Here is a 13,456-nt window from a genome sequence, read left to right as displayed (position 1 = left end):
TTGTCAAATAAGCAAGCATTCCATTTTTAACTTTTATTTTTAATAAGGGTATAGTGGCACTGTGTATACATGCACTCTCACGGACTGAGTCTTTATCTCCTTTCTTCCCTATTGCTCCCCCTGGAATGATGTTCCCATGTTAAGACAGAACAAGCACTTTCCCCCTCACACAAAGAAGAGCGCTTATACTGCGCATGTGCGAAACGGCAAGCGCACTGGAGGAGAAGGGCTGAGTCTGCCATTAACCAAGATGGCATCATCACATACAGAGGAGGCATCGCGAGAACACAGGACGGCGTGGGAGCAACCACACAAGGAGGTGCAGGAGGAAGACGTCAGCGCGACTCTGTGCCTGACCAGGCAGCCGGAACGCTCTGCATGGAGGAGTCAGATGATGACGTCACCACGCAGGAGCCATCTGATGACGTCAGCGTGACCAGAATGGTGGTCAGACCACAGAGGAGACTAAGAAATCAGCTGCAGACTATTGTGTGTTTACAGGGGGTAATTGGTGATTAAGTTTCTTCACATGGGTGTCCTCATTACATATACTGGACATTTCCGCACTATCTGCTGACCAGTCACTTGAGAAAGTCCTCTTGAAGGATGAAACGTTGTGTTTTGTACTGATTAGATTCATTAAGAAATCCGAAGTTGCCCTGGATCATTCATCTTTTCTCCATACTTTGTTTGTTTTTAGGCAGAGATCCCTGAACCAGGAGCAGCGGTGAAGTGCAAGTATCTTTATATTATTCAATGTGGTGTGCAGCTCCCCTTACTTTATTGGAGCTGATCAGAGGCACGGCTGGCGGGAGATTCAAAAGTGCTCAGTGGGAAATAGCACTGAGAAGTCGGGGACGAAGACATTCAGGACAAGTCTACTGAAGCCGGCCTCTGCACCTAGTTGAGGATAGTTTCTCTTCTTGAGAGAAGAGAGGGAGGCACCGCTAATAGGAGAGTGAAGAGAGGGAGGCACCTCTAATAGGAGAGTGAAGAGAGGGAGGTACTGCTAATAGGAGAGTGAAGAGAGGGAGGTACTCCTAATAGGAGTGTGAAGAGAGGGAGGTACTGCTAATAGGAGAGAGACGAGAGGGAGGCACCGCTAATAGAAGAGAGAAAAGAGAGGGAGGTACTGCTAATAGGAGAGAGAAGAGAGGGAGGTACTGCTAATAGGAGAGAGACGAGAGGGAGGCACCGCTAATAGAAGAGAGAAAAGAGAGGGAGGTACTGCTAATAGGAGAGTGAAGAGAGGGAGGTACTGCTAATAGGAGAGTGAAGAGAGGGAGGCACCTCTAATAGGAGAGTGAAGAGAGGGAGGTACTGCTAATAGGAGAGTGAAGAGAGGGAGGTACTGCTAATAGGAGAGAGAAGAGAGGGAGGTACTGCTAATAGGAGAGAGACGAGAGGGAGGCACCGCTAATAGAAGAGAGAAAAGAGGGAGGTACTGCTAAGAGGAGAGTGAAGAGAGGGAGGTACTGCTAATAGGAGAGTGAAGAGAGGGAGGTACTGCTAATGGGAGAGACGAGAGGGAGGCACCGCTAATAGGAGAGTGAAGAGAGGGAGGTACTGCTAATAGGAGAGAGAAAAGAGGGAGTTACTGCTAATAGGAGAGAGACGAGAGGGAGGCACCGCTAATAGGAGAGAGAAGAGAGGGAGGCAGAGCTAACAGGAGAGTGAAGAGAGGGAGGCAGAGCTAACAGGAGAGTGAAGAGAAGGTGGCAGAGCTAACAGGAGAGTGAAGAGAGGGAGGCACCGCTAATAGGAGAGAGAAGAGAGCGAAGCACCGCTAATAGGAGAGGGAGGCAGAGCTAACAGGAGAGTGAAGAGAGGGAGGTACTGCTAATAGGAGAGTAAAGAGAAGGGATGTGCTGCTAATATGATTTATTTATTTATAAAATATTTTACCAGGAAGTAATACATTGAGAGTTACCTCTCGTTTTCAAGTATGTCCTGGGCACAGAGTTAAGACAAATAATACATGGTTACAAATACAGTTACATAAATGAACAGGGTATACATTATATACAAGACATTGCATGCACAGTTAAAGATAATTTGTATTCTGGGCGTATGAAACAGTTACAGACCAGATTAAAATGTGAGACAGCCTTCGATTTGAAAGAACTTAAACTGCTGGTGGATGTGAGAGTCTCCGGTAGGTTGTTCCAGTTTTGGGGTGCACAGTAAGAGAAGGAGGAACGGCCGGATACTTTGTTGAGCCTTGGGACCATGAACAGTCTTTTGGAGTCTGATCTCAGGTGATAAGTGCTGCATGTGGTAGGGGTGAGGAGCTTGTTCAGATAGCTGGGTAGCTTGCCCAGAAAGAATTTAAAGGCAAGACAGGAAAGGGGAACTTTGCGCCTAGACTCTAGTGTTGACCAATCTAGTTCTTTGAGCATTTCGCAGTGATGTGTGTTGAGGTTGCATTGGAGAACAAAACGACAAATTGAATTGTAGAGGGTGTCAAGTTTGCTAAGGTGGGTTTGAGGTGCCGAGCCATATACTATGTCTCCATAGTCAATAATTGGCATTAGCATCTGCTGTGTGATACGCTTTCTGACCAGGAGACTTAGGGAGGATTTGTTCCTGTAAAGTACCCCTAGTTTGGCATAGGTTTTGGTTGTCAGGGTATCAATGTGCATCCCGAATGTTAAGTGGGAGTCAAACCATATGCCCAGGTATTTAAAACTAGTGACAGGGGTTAGGGTGGTGTTAGCGTTGGTTCTAATCTGGAGCTCAGTCACTGGAAGCTTTAAAATTTTAGTCTTGGTCCCAAATACCATTGTTACAGTCTTGTCAGTGTTTAAAAACAGTTTGTTGTCTCATTGTGTACTAGAACCAGCTCCCAGCTCTGAGAAGGTTTCTGGTTGCTACAGGGTTACTGTTTGCCCGATCCTTTCTGATCAGTAATTCTCTTGGGTATATTGGTTAAGGTTGGTACTTGTTATTGCTTTTTTCTTAGATGAATTCTTGCTTCCTGTAACAGGTTGTGAAAGAGTTTCCACTTATACAGAAACCATCCCACCTGTTAGTGAGAGGAAGTAACACATCTGCTTTGTAACACTCTCCTGGCCGGGACGTCCCTGTGCATTTACCCCGTCCTTTACAGCTCACATGGCTCATTCCTCTCTATTATGTAACAATTACCCCTATCAAACTTGCCTCTTCATCACCTGTGCCATTAACTCACTCCTCCCAAATTAAATAATCTCTGTACTTCACTCTCCTTTATCCACCAATACCTCAACCAAACTCATCTCCCCACTCTCCATCAACACTAAACATAAACATATATTTCAATCATCAGTTCTCACTTTAACTGTACAGTATCAACTACATTTCTTATCTTTACCTCTCAAGCTAATCATTTAAACCCGCCTGCCTGGCTCCTATGGAGTTAAAATGTCTCTCATCTTGGCTTGGTCAGAGTTGATTACATGGTCAGTGGGCTGAATCCATGCAGGCGCGGCGTTGGTAATGCCATGATGGGCGCCAGGAACTTTATTCATAACAATAGTATCTTCATTGATCACCACCGATAAAGTCTCATTTACACAGTACACATCCCTTTGTGTATAATATCATCACTATTCTCTGTGTAACCCGTCTTTATTTACCGGGATAATATCACTGAGCAAAACCAAAAAGTAAAACAAATTGTCATTTATTCCATTGAAACAGTCGTACACCCCGTGGGTTACAAAACACAGGAGAAAAACACACTTACTGGGGGTCTGCGCTACAAAATTAACCTTTCCATGTTGAAATAGTCCATTAAACAACGTCTTTAGGTTGACCGGGACTTAGCCTGAAAAGTCCTGGAAGTCAAATCGGCAGGAAGTTCCTGTACCACTGTATCTGCTCCGGAGATGCCAAAATCCCTTGACCGGGAGATAGTACCAAACGTCCTGGTCCTCTTTTTGGAGTGGAGTCCCAGCCGTGACCGCTACGTTTCTTTCTGAGAACTTGTCCACGAAAGTTGGGACCTGACATTTCTGAAGCCGCTCGCGCCTATTGCTCACACAGCATCTTGTGGTGAGTTCGAATTTGCCGCTGCTGTCTTGGCGCTTAGAATCTCTCGACCGGATTGGCTGCTGGGTTTCTTATAGTATTTAAGATTCATTCATGATATACTACAACCAATCCGAGCCTGAGAACTTTACAACCAGCCAATCAGAGGGCTGCCAATCTTCCAAAGCCGGGCAAGCGGATCTTCTGAATGTAACAAGGGCGTGCGCGAGTTTGCCACCTTAGCCACTTGTTATTCAGAAGCCACCCGCTGAGTTAGGTGCCTCCAGGTCTGGGAAGGCAAATGCTAGCCGGAATGGCTTGAATTGATTCCAGGACGTGGGAACTCCACGTAGCCATCCTGCCCAAATGGCTTTAACACCCCTGGCAGCATATTCGGCTTTCAAGTTTGGACCTAGGGGAGACTTTGTGGCCACAAATTAGTAGCCCACTAGCCACCCTCAGAGAACGGGTCTTTGAAAGTCCCAGTTTATTTTATAGTGCACTAGCTGAGAGACCCGGCGTTGCCCGGGATGTAAATGCGTAATAGGTAGTATTATTTATAAATAGTGGAACAATTGGTGACTGTTTGTTGGAAAGGTTGGATAATAATGTTGAAAAGAAAGATGGAAGAAAATGTAATACGATGTTGTATAAAAATGGTTTATTGTAAACACACCACAGTACAATGTATATTTTGGTGACATAAGTGATGTGAAAATGTGAGGCGTGTGTCCTGCTAGGGTGTGAGCGTGTGTGAGGCGGCGCATGGGTAGTGAGTGCTGGCTGTGGGTCGGGGTCCTGCTTGGGTGTGAGGCGGCGGGTGTGTGGCGAGTGCGGGTGACAGCTGGTCAGTGATATTGTTGCGTAGGGGCAGGATGCGGCAGGTGTGTGTCGAGTGTGTGGGGTGGGTGAGAGGCGGCGGGTGTGTGTCGAGTGGCGGGTGTCTGTTGAGTGCGTGCGGCGGCTGTGTGGCGCAGGGGTGCGAGCGGTGGGCGGGTGAAAGGCAGAAGTGCGGGTGGGCGAAAGGCAGAGGCAGGAGGGCGGACGAAAGGCATTGAAGGAGGGGAGGTGAGGTCGGAGGAGTGGTGGGGGGGTGGTGAAGGGGGGCGGAGGGGAGGTGAGGAGGATGGGTGGTGAGGGGGGGGGATGGTGAGGGGAGGTGAAAGGGGGGGCGGAGGGGAGGTGAAGGGGGGGCGGAGGGGAGGTGAAGGGGGGGCGGAGGGGAGGTGAAGGGGGGCGGAGGGGAGGTGGGGAGGTGAAGGGGGGGCAGAGGGGAGGTGAAGGCGGGGCGGAGGGGAGGTGAAGGGGGGGTGGAGGTGGGGGGCTGGGGGGGAGGTGAAGGGGGGGGTGAGGGTAGATGAAGGGGGGGTGGAGGGGAGGTGGCAAGGGGGGGGAGGTGGTGGGAAGGTGGGGGGAAGGTGGGAGGTGGTGGGAAGGGGGGGAGGTGGTGGGAAGGTGGGAAGGGGGGGGGAAGGTGGGAGGTTGTAAGGGGGGGAGTGAAGGTGGGGGTGGGGGTGAAGGGGGCGGTGAATGTGGGGGTGGAGGGGAGCTGAAGGTAGGGGTGGAGGGGAGGTGAAGCGGGGGTGGAGGGGAGGTGAAGCGGGGGTGGAGGGGAGGTGAAGCGGGGGTGAAGGGGAGGTGAAGGGGGGGGGTGGAGGGGAGGTGAAGGGGGGGGTGGAGGGGAGGTGAAGGTGGGGGGGGTGGAGGGGAGGTGAAGGGGGGGTGGAGGGAAGGTGAAGGGGGGGTGGAGGGGAGGTGAAGGGGGGGGGGTGGAGGGGACGTAAAGGGGGGGTGGAGGGGAGGTGAAGGGGGGGTGGAGGGGAGGTGGGGGGGGGTGGAGGGGGAGGTTAAGGGGGGGGTGGAGGGGAGGTTAAGGGGGGGGTGGAGGGGAGGTTAAGGGGGGGTGGAGGGGAGGTGGAAGGGAGGGGAAGTGGAGTGAGGGGTGGGTGAGGGGAGGTGAAGGCCGCTCACTCACCCGTCCGGCAGCTCACTCACCCGTCCGGCAGCTCCCACGTGGATCTGAGGCGGGAGGCAGCGTGTTGTGGCCGCTCCCCCGCTGTGTCCCGGGCGCTCGCTCACTCCCCCGCTGACTGTAGCGGCGCCGGGGGGGGGGGGGGGGTTGGTGGAGGGGAAGTGAGTGAGGGAAGGTGAGGGGAGGTGAAGGCCGCTCACTCACCCGTCCGGCAGCTCCCTCACCCGTCCGGCAGCTCCCTCACCCGTCCGGCAGCTCCCACGTGGAGGGGGGGGTGAAAGCGCGGGAAACAGGGAGAGGCGGAGGAAGAGGCGGAGCCTCCGGGACCGGTGGGGAAGAGAGCGGGAGATGTGCTGCTAACACTGTGAGCCCCGCTAATGTATGTAACACCGTGTGTGTGTGTGTGTGTGTGTGTGTGTGTGTGTGTGTAGTGATGGTGGTGAGGGGAGGTGAAGGGGAGGTGAGGAGGATGGGTGGTGAAGGGGGGGATGGTGAGGGGAGGTGAAGGGGGGGCGGAGGGGAGGTGAAGGGGGGGCGGGGAGGTGAAGGGGGGCGGAGGGGAGGTGAAGGCGGGGCGGAGGGGAGGTGAAGGGGGGATGGAGGTGGGGGGGAGGGAGGAGGTGAAGGGGGGGTGAGGGTAGATGAAGGGGGAGTGGAGTGGAGGTGAAGGGGAGGGAGGTGGTGGGAAGGTGGGAAGGGGGGGAGGTGGTGGGAAGGGGGGAGGTGGTGGGAAGGGGGGGGAGGTGGTGGGAAGGGGGGGGAGGTGGTGGGAAGGGGGGAGGTGGTGGGAAGGGGGGGGAGGTGGTGGGAAGGGGGGAGGTGGTGGGGAGGTGGGAGGTTGTAAGGTGGAGGTGAAGGGGGCGGTGAATGTGGGGGTGGAGGGGGGGTGAAGGTGGGGGTGGAGGGGAGGTGAAGGTAGGGGTGGAGGGGAGGTGAAGCGGGGGTGAAGCGGGGCTGGAGGGGAGGTGAAGCGGGGGTGGAGGGGAGGTGAAGGGGGGGGTGGAGGGGAGGTGAAGGGGAGGTGAAGGGGAGGTGAAGGGGGGGTGGAGGGGAGGTGAAGGGGGAGGTGAAGGGGGGGTGGAGGGGAGGTGAAGGGGGGGGGTAGGGGTGAAGGGGAGGTGAAGGGGGGGAAAGGGTGGAGGGGAGGTGAAGGGGGGGGTGGAGGGGAGGTAAGGGGGGGTGGAGGGGAGGAGGGGAGGTTAAGGGGGGGTGGAGGGGAGGTTAAGGGGGGGGTGGAGGGGAGGTTAAGGGGGGGGTGGAGGGGAGGTTAAGGGGGGGTGGAGGGGGGGTTGGAGGGGAAGTGAAGTGGAGGGGGGGTGGAGGGAGGGGAGGTGGAGGGAAGGTGAAGGGGGGTGAGGGGAGGTGAAGGCCGCTCACTCACCCGTCCGGCAGCTCCCTCACCCGTCCGGCAGCTCCCTCACCCGTCCGGCAGCTCCCTCACCCGTCCGGCAGCTCCCTCACCCGTCCGGCAGCTCCCTCACCCGTCCGGCAGCTCCCACGTGGAGGGGGGGGGGGGGTGAAAGCGCGGGAAACAGGGAGAGGCGGAGGAAGAGGCGGAGCCTCCGGGACCGGTGGGGAAGAGAGCGGGAGATGTGCTGCTAACACTGTGAGCCCCGCTAATGTATGTAACACCGTGTGTGTGGGGGGGTTGTGTGTGTTTAGTGATGTGTGTGTGTGTGTGTGTGTGTGTATAGTGATGTGTGTGTGTGTGTATAGTGATGTGTGTGTGTAGTGATGTGTGTGTGTGTGTGTGTGTATAGTGATGTGTGTGTGTGTGTGTGTGTGTGTGTGTGTATAGTGGTGTGTGTGTGTGTGTGTGTGTAGTGATGTGTGTGTGTGTGTGTGTGTGTGTATAGTGATGTGTGTGTGTGTGTGTATAGTGGTGTGTGTGTGTGTGTGTGTATAGTGATGTGTGTGTATAGTGATGTGTGTGTGTGTGTGTATAGTGATGTGTGTGTGTGTGTGTGTATAGTGATGGTGGTGAGGGGAGGTGAAGGGGGGCGGAGGGAGGTGAGGAGGATGGGTGGTGAGGGGGGGGATGGTGAAAGGGGGGCGGAGGGGAGGTGAAGGGGGGGCGGAGGGGAGGTGAAGGGGGGGCGGGGAGGTGAAGGGGGGGCGGGGAGGTGAAGGGGGGCGGAGGGGAGGTGAAGGCGGGGCGGAGGGGAGGTGAAGGGGGGTGGAGGTGGGGGGCTGGGGGGAGGGAGGAGGTGAAGGGGGGGTGAGGGTAGATGAAGGGGGGGTGGAGTGGAGGTGAAGGGGAGGGAGGTGGTGGGAAGGGGGGGAGGTGGTGGGAAGGGGGGGAGGTGGTGGGAAGGGGGGAGGTGGTGGGAAGGGGGGGGAGGTGGTGGGAAGGTGGGAGGTTGTAAGGTGGAGGTGAAGGGGGCGGTGAATGTAGGGGTGGAGGGGGGGTGAAGGTGGGGGTGAAGGTGGGGGTGGAGGGGAGGTGAAGGTAGGGGTGGAGGGGAGGTGAAGCGGGGGTGGAGGGGAGGTGAAGCGGGGGTGAAGCGGGGCTGGAGGGGAGGTGAAGCGGGGGTGGAGGGGAGGTGAAGGGGGGGGTGGAGGGGAGGTGAAGGGGGGGGTGGAGGGGAGGTGAAGGGGGGGGGGGTGGAGGGGGGGTGGAGGGGAGGTGAAGGGGGGGGTGGAGGGGAGGTGAAGGGGGGGTGGAGGGGAGGTGAAGGGGGGGGGGGGTAGGGGTGAAGGGGGGGGTGGAGGGGAGGTGAAGGGGGGAAAGGGGGGAGGGGTTGGAGGGGAGGTGAAGGGGGGGGGTGGAGGGGAGGTGAAGGGGGGGTGGAGGGGAGGTGAAGGGGGGGGTAGGGGTGAAGGGGGGGGTGGAGGGGAGGTGAAGGGGGGGATAGGGGGGAGGGGGTGGAGGGGAGGTGAAGGGGGGGTGGAGGGGAGGTAAGGGGGGGTGGAGGGGAGGAGGGGAGGTTAAGGGGGGGTGGAGGGGAGGTTAAGGGGGGGGTGGAGGGGAGGTTAAGGGGGGGGGTGGAGGGGAGGTGGAAGGGAGGGGAAGTGGAGTGAGGGGTGGGTGAGGGGAGGTGAAGGCCGCTCACTCACCCGTCCGGCAGCTCCCACGTGGATCTGAGGCGGGAGGCAGCGTGTTGTGGCCGCTCCCCGCTGTGTCCCCGGGCGATCGCGCGCTCGCTCACTCCCCCGCTGACTGTAGCGGCGCCGGGGGGGGGGGGGGGGGGGAGGGGAAGTGAAGGGGGGGGTGGAGGGGAGGTAAGGGGGGGGGGGGGTGGAGGTGAGGTGAAGCGGGGGTGGAGGGGAGGTGAAGGGGGGGTGGAGGAGGGGAGGTGAAGGGGGGGGTGGAGGAGGGGAGGTGAAGGGGGGGGGGGTGGAGGGGAGGTGAAGGGGGGTGGAGGAGGGGAGGTGAAGGGGGGGGGGTGGAGGGGAGGTGAAGGGGGGGTTAAGGGGGGAGGGGAAGGGGGGGTGGAGGGGAGGTGAAGGGGGGGTGGAGGGGAGGTAAGGGGGGTGGAGGGGAGGAGGGGAGGTAAGGGGGGGTGGAGGGGAGGTTAAGGGGGGGGGTGGAGGGGAGGTTAAGGGGGGGGTGGAGGGGAGGTTAAGGGGGGGGGTGGAGGGGAGGTGAAGTGGAGGGGAGGTGGAAGGGAGGGGAAGTGGAGTGAGGGGTGGGTGAGGGGAGGTGAAGGCCGCTCACTCACCCGTCCGGCAGCTCCCACGTGGATCTGAGGCGGGAGGCAGCGTGTTGTGGCCGCTCCCCCGCTGTGTCCCGGGCGATCGCGCGCTCGCTCACTCCCCCGCTGACTGTAGCGGCGCCGGGGGGGGGGGGGGGGGGAGGGGAAGTGAAGGGCGGGGTGGGGGGGGGATGGGAAGTGAAGGGCGGGTGTGTGTGTGTGTGTGTGTGTGTGTATATAGTGATGTGTGTGTGTGTGTATAGTGATGTGTGTGTGTGTGTGTGTGTGTATAGTGATGTGTGTGTGTGTGTGTGTGTGTGTGTGTGTGTGTATAGTGATGTGTGTGTGTGTGTATAGTGATGTGTGTGTGTGTGTGTATAGTGATGTGTGTGTGTGTATAGTGATGTGTGTGTGTGTATAGTGATAGTGATGTGTGTGTGTGTGTGTGTGTGTGTATAGTGGTGTGTGTGTGTGTGTGTATAGTGATGTGTGTGTGTGTATAGTGATGTGTGTGTGTGTGTGTGTGTGTGTGTGTATAGTGGTGTGTGTGTGTGTGTGTGTGTATAGTGATGTGTGTGTGTGTATAGTGGTGTGTGTGTGTGTGTATAGTGATGTGTGTGTGTGTGTGTGTGTGTGTGTGTGTGTGTGTGTGTGTGTGTGTGTGTGTGTGTGTGTGTGTGTGTGTGTGTGTGTGTGTGTGTGTATAGTGATGTGTATAGTGATGTGTGTGTGTGTGTGTGTGTGTGTATAGTGATGTGTGTGTGTGTGTGTGTGTGTATAGTGATGTGTGTGTGTGTGTGTGTGTGTATAGTGATGTGTGTGTGTGTGTGTGTGTGTATAGTGATGTGTGTGTGTGTGTGTGTGTGTATAGTGATGTGTGTGTGTGTGTGTGTGTGTGTATAGTGATGTGTGTGTGTGTGTGTGTGTGTGTGTGTATAGTGATGTGTGTGTGTGTGTGTGTGTATAGTGATGTGTGTGTGTGTGTGTGTGTGTGTATAGTGAGGGGAGGTGAAGGGGGGCGGAGGGGAGGTGAGGAGGATGGGTGGTGAGGGGGGGGATGGTGAGGGGAGGTGAAAGGGGGGCGGAGGGGAGGTGAAGGGGGGGCGGAGGGGAGGTGAAGGGGGGGCGGGGAGGTGAAGGGGGGGCGGGGAGGTGAAGGGGGGGCGGGGAGGTGAAGGGGGCGGAGGGGAGGTGAAGGCGGGGCGGAGGGGAGGTGAAGGGGGGGTGGAGGTGGGGGGCTGGGGGGAGGGAGGAGGTGAAGGGGGGGTGAGGGTAGATGAAGGGGGGGTGGAGTGGAGGTGAAGGGGAGGGAGGTGGTGGGAAGGGGGGGAGGTGGTGGGAAGGTGGGAAGGGGGGGAGGTGGTGGGAAGGGGGGAGGTGGTGGGAAGGGGGGGGAGGTGGTGGGAAGGTGGGAGGTTGTAAGGTGGAGGTGAAGGGGGCGGTGAATGTGGGGGTGGAGGGGGGGTGAAGGTGGGGGTGAAGGTGGGGGTGGAGGGGAGGTGAAGGTAGGGGTGGAGGGGAGGTGAAGCGGGGGTGGAGGGGAGGTGAAGCGGTGAAGGTAGGGGTGGAGGGGAGGTGAAGCGGGGGTGGAGGGGAGGTGAAGCGTGGGTGAAGCGGGGCTGGAGGGGAGGTGAAGCGGGGGTGGAGGGGAGGTGAAGCGGGGGTGGAGGGGAGGTGAAGGGGGGGGTGAAGGGGAGGTGAAGGGGGGGGGTGGAGGGGAGGTGAAGGGGGGGGGTGGAGGGGAGGTGAAGGGGGGGGTGAAGGGAGGGGTGGAGGGGAGGTGGAGGGGAGGTGAAGGGGGGGGGGGGGTAGGGGTGAAGGGGGGGGTGGAGGGGAGGTGAAGGGGGGGGAAAGGGGGGAGGGGTTGGAGGGGGAGGTGAAGGGGGGGGTGGAGGGGGAGGGTGGAGGGGAGGTGAAGGGGGGGTGGAGGGGAGGTGAAGGGGGGGGTGGAGGGGAGGTGAAGGGGGGGGAAAGGGGGGAGGGGGTGGAGGGGAGGTGAAGGGGGGGGTGGAGGGGAGGTAAGGGGGGGGAGGAGGGGAGGTTAAGGGGGGGGTGGAGGGGAGGTTAAGGGGGGGGTGGAAGGGAGGGGAAGTGGAGTGAGGGGTGGGTGAGGGGAGGTGAAGGCCGCTCACTCACCCGTCCGGCAGCTCCCACGTGGATCTGAGGCGGGAGGCAGCGTGTTGTGGCCGCTCCCCGCTGTGTCCCGGGCGATCGCGCGCTCGCTCACTTCCCCCGCTGACTGTAGCGGCGCCGGGGGGGGGGGGGGGGGGGAGGGGAAGTGAAGGGGGGGTGGAGGGGAGGTAAGGGGGGGGGGGTGGAGGGGAGGTGAAGCGGGGGTGGAGGGGAGGTGAAGCGGGGGTGGAGGGGGGGTGGAGGAGGGGAGGTGAAGGGGAGGTGAAGGGGGGGGGTGGAGGGGGGGGGGGGGGTGGAGGTGAAGGGGGGGGTGGAGGGGAGGTGAAGGGGGGTGGAGGAGGGGAGGTGAAGGGGGGGTGGGGGTGGAGGGGAGGTGAAGGGGGGGGTGGGGGTGGAGGGGAGGTGAAGGGGGGGTGGAGGGGAGGTGAAGGGGGGGGGTGGAGGGGAGGGGGGGTGAGGGGAGGTGAAGGGGGGGTGGAGGGGTGGAGGGGAGGAGGGGAGGTAAGGGGGGGTGGAGGGGAGGTAAGGGGGGGGGTGGAGGGGAGGTTAAGGGGGGGGGTGGAGGGGAGGTGAAGTGGAGGGGAGGGGAAGTGGAGTGAGGGGTGGGGTGAGGGGGAGGTGAAGGCCCGCTCACTCACCCGTCCGGCAGCTCCCCACGTGGATCTGAGGCGGGAGGCAGCGTGTTGTGGCCGCTCCCCGCTGTGTCCCGGGCGATCGCGGCGCTCGCTCACTCCCCCGCTGACTGTAGCGGCGCCGGGGGGGGGGGGGGGGGGGGAGAGGGGAAGTGAAGGGCGGGGTGGGGGGGGGGATGGGAAGTGAAGGGCGGGTGTGTGTGTGTGTGTGTATAGTGATGTGTGTGTGTGTGTGTATAGTGATGTGTGTGTGTGTCTGTATAGTGATTGTGTGTGTGTGTGTGTGTGTGTGTATAGTGATGTGTGTGTGTGTGTGTATAGTGATGTGTGTGTGTATAGTGATGTGTGTGTGTGTATAGTGATGTGTGTGTGTGTGTGTGTGTGTGTATAGTGATAGTGATGTGTGTGTGTGTGTGTGTGTATAGGGGTCCTGCTAGGGTGTGAGGCGGCGGGTGACAGCTGGTCAGTGATATTGTTGCGTAGGGGCAGGATGCGGCAGGTGTGTGTCGAGTGTGTGGGGTGGGTGAGAGGCGGCGGGTGTGTGTCGAGTGGCGGGTGTCTGTTGAGTGCGTGCGGCGGCTGTGTGGCGCAGGGGTGTGAGCGGTGGGCGGGTGAAAGGCAGAAGTGCGGGTGGGCGAAAGGCAGAGGCAGGAGGGCGGACGAAAGGCATTGAAGGAGGTGAGGTCGGAGGGGTTGTGGGGGGGTGGTGAGGGGGAGGTGAAGGGGGGCGGAGGGGAGGTGAGGAGGATGGGTGGTGAGGGGAGGTGAAAGGGAGGCGGAGGGGGAGGTGAAGGGGGGGGCGGAGGGGAGGTAAAGGGGGGGCGGAGGGGAGGTGAAGGGGGGGCGGAGGGGAGGTGAAGGGGGGGCGGAGGGGGAGGTGAAGGGGGGGGCGGAGGGGGAGGTGAAGGCGGGGCGGAGGTGAAGGGGGGGGTGGAGGTGGGGGGGCTGGGGAGGAGGTGAAGGGGGGGGTGAGGGTAGATGGGGGGGGGTGGTAAGGGGGGGGGAGGTGGTGGGAAGGGGGGGAGGTGGTGGGAAGGGGGGGAGGTGGTGGGAAGGTGGGAAGGGGGGAGGTA

The 13,456-nt window shown here is 59.4% G+C and overlaps 1 long non-coding RNA gene across 2 annotated transcripts in view; it reads left to right on the top strand.

The window, feature by feature from the left end:
• The first annotated feature begins 418 nt into the window (after positions 1 to 418).
• Positions 419 to 13,456, top strand: part of LOC142490532 (uncharacterized) — a 61,031-nt gene continuing 47,993 nt past the window's right edge. For both annotated transcript variants that reach the window (XR_012800095.1, XR_012800094.1), the window contains exons 1-2: positions 419 to 504; positions 701 to 734. This is a non-coding gene — a long non-coding RNA (uncharacterized LOC142490532). The remainder of the gene's footprint in view (positions 505 to 700; positions 735 to 13,456) is intronic.

The sequence above is a fragment of the Ascaphus truei genome, chromosome 3, assembly GCF_040206685.1.
Source record: "Ascaphus truei isolate aAscTru1 chromosome 3, aAscTru1.hap1, whole genome shotgun sequence".
In the NCBI taxonomy this organism is placed as follows: Eukaryota; Metazoa; Chordata; class Amphibia; order Anura; family Ascaphidae; genus Ascaphus; species Ascaphus truei.
This window is presented reverse-complemented; position numbering and strand designations above follow the sequence as displayed.